This window comes from Gracilinanus agilis, chromosome 1, assembly GCF_016433145.1.
Source record: "Gracilinanus agilis isolate LMUSP501 chromosome 1, AgileGrace, whole genome shotgun sequence".
NCBI lineage: Eukaryota > Metazoa > Chordata > Mammalia > Didelphimorphia > Didelphidae > Gracilinanus > Gracilinanus agilis.
The window spans coordinates 354,417,019-354,420,063 of record NC_058130.1 but is presented as its reverse complement, the minus strand read 5'-3'; the positions used below and the strand labels follow the sequence as shown (position 1 = coordinate 354,420,063).

General features: G+C 35.2%; 1 pseudogene; it reads right to left on the bottom strand.

Annotated features, from left to right (window-relative positions):
• Window positions 1–871: 871 nt before the first annotated feature.
• Window positions 872–967, bottom strand: LOC123232731 (annotated as a pseudogene).
• Between the last annotated feature and the right edge of the window lie 2,078 nt (window positions 968–3,045).

Genomic DNA, 3,045 nt, shown 5'->3' with positions numbered 1-3,045 from the left:
CAAGAAGGTAAAATAGAAAGAGAAAGAATCCACTAATCACCCCCTTCAATAAATCCCCAAATGACAACTTTGAGGAAAATTATGGCTAAATTCAAGAGTTTCCAAGCTAAGGAGAAAATACTGTTAGTAGCCAGAAAGAAGTGATTAAAATATGGAAATAATCAGGATTAGAATTACACAGGAATTAGCAGCCTCATCATAAAAGGATGAGAAGGCTTGGAATATGACATTCTAAAAGGCAAAATCCTAAATTTTCAACCCAGAATCACTTACACAGCAAAACTGTTAGAAGTCTTTCCAATGATATCAGGGATGAAGCAAGGATGCCCACTACCACTATTATTATTTAATATTGTACTAGAAATGCTAATTTAGCAATAAAAAAGAAATTAAAGCAATTAAAGTAAGCAGTTAGAAATCTAAACTCTTTACAGATGTTATGATGGCGTACTTAGACAATTCTAGAGAATCAAATAAAAAAAACTAGTTGAAATCATTAATAACTTTAGCAAAGTTTTAGGATACAAAATAAGCCTATGCAAAACATCAGCTTTCCTATATATTCCCAACAAAGTTCAGCAGTAAGAGATAGAAAGAGAAATTCTACTTAAAATAACCTGAGACAATATAAAACACCTAGGAGTCTATTTGCCAAGACACACCAAGGAATTAGATGAACACAATTATACAACACTTTTTATCTAGAATTGTTTAAGTTCCAAGGCAGAAGGTAAGGGAGTGGATAGCATGCTTTTTTTTAAGTCCTTGAGAATTGTCCTGGATAATTGTATTGCTGTTAGTAACAAAGTTTATCACATTTGATTGTTCCACAATATTTCAGATACTGTGTATAATGTTCTCCTGGTTCTGCAAAAATATGGAATTTGCATGTCATCCTTGTATAGGGACCATGTTAATTTTCTCTGTATTGTTCCACTTTTAGTATATGGGCTGCCAAAGTGAGCAGTGCATTTGTATTTCCAATCAGTTTTCCTTTTTTTTTGGTTCTTTGATGAGATTTACCTCCATAGAAAGAAGTCTTTCTAGTTTGATAATTATTTCTGCTATAAAGGCCATTAGCTCTGTTTTGAAGATTCTTGTCCTCTATCAAACCATTCTGGAATATCAAGCTATGATTTTAATGTAGAGGCAGCTAATGGCACAGTGAATATAGTGCTGGACCTAGATTCAGGGAATTCAAAAACCTAATTCAAATCAGGTCTTATATACTTATTAGATGTGTGTCCCTGGGCAAGCTACTTGACCTCTGTTTGCCTCAGTTTCCTTGACTGTAAAATGGGGATAATAATAACACCTGTCTCCCAAGGTTATTATGAGGATCAAATGAGATAATATTTGTGAAAAATCTCTCAGTACACTTTTTGGCACATTGCAGATGCTACATAAATGTATATTCTCTTGGAAATCCTGAGAGTTCTCTTATACAGGTTCATCATCCTTGTTGATTTCAATGTTTTTTTAAAGATATTTATACTCATCTATATGATCTAGAGGCCTATTCCCTATTAGGAAAATCTTCCTTGTTCATTTATCTGCTTGCCCTCAAGGTTTTCTCTTTAGTAAGTTTGGTCTATTTTACTTATGTTCCACTATTGTTCATTTTCTGACTCCTTCCTTTTTAATGATGAATCCCTTGAAAACTGAAGCTCAAAGCTGTCTTAGTCACATCTCATAATTGGAATTCATTTTTTGTCAGTCTTATTTTCTGCTCCAAGTGAGTTGCGGGGGGACAGAACTGATTTCAGCTAGATTCTAGTTCCCTTTCATTCAGATCTAGTGGAGTCCCACCCCCACAATATGCCTTGTTCCAGTCTCCTCTTTTCTTTAGTTTTCTGTATGAGAATTGCTATATGAGACCAAGCTTCTTGTTTTCCTGTGTCTCCAACTACTCCACATTGTGTGTGTGTATGTGTGTGTGTGTGTGTGTGTGTGTGTATGTGTGTGTGTTCAGGAGTTGAGTTCAGTTGCTTGTTGTGCTTGTTGCCTTGGAATGGCAGGAAAAGACAGTAGGAATGCCAGTGGGAGTAGCTGTAGCAGCAAAAGAATTGCTGAGTGTAAACCAGAGCACAAGTACTAGGGTTAGGTTGTGCTATCCAGTCATGGAGAGACCTGCAATTGTTTTATCTCTTGGCATAATTAATATTTTGGAGATGTTTGAGAGATCATTCAGAATGGAGAAAATGTTCAGGATTCCATCTTGTTTGTCACATGATTTGGCCACAATTCTGTGGAAGCTTTTAAATGTCAGATTAAGGCTTAACATGGCCTTTAGTGATGACGAGGTTTACTTTTAACATATGCTGAATTATTAATATATTTGGGTTTAGAATTAGAAGTTCAAATAAGTCTCTCAGTCTCTATACTGCTTCCTTTATGCCTCATACAAAGAATTTCTCTCATCACAGAATAAGTAAAAAAGAAAAATTATAGGAGAGATATGAGATTTGGCTTGCTCAGGAAATAGAACCAACTTATGCTGGATGTACCCACATGTAGTCCAAATAAGTCCTTGGACCACTTATTAAGAATCACTGGAATTTTGATAACTGAAAATTGCCAATTGTTTTGCAGTACTTTATTATATTGAGAGTGTTGTCTTTCTTGGGTTTTTAGTTAGCTACTGAATGAATACATTAGACACATTCAGGTTTTAGTTGGGATTTTACATAGCTTGCACTTGAATTCTTTGGTTCTTTGCTGTTTCTATTAATCCATAGTATTATTTTAATAAATGTTATAATACCAACCTACTAAAAAGAAAAGAATCACTGGAGAAAGACACTTATGACTGGGGAAAAACTAGATTTTGCCCCCTAGTAATTGGGAAGCGTAACACCTGTATGTGACTGGCCTGCCATCAGAAGAGGATAGGGAGGAGTTAAGAATTTTGATTGATCACTTCCTCATTAGCAATTCATCAATTAGAAATGTCTTGGGATGTCTAAGGAATGGTATGAATATTGAGTTCCCAAAATTGTTAATTTATGGGTCTGCACAAGAAGACTTTGGGGCCTTTGATCACTG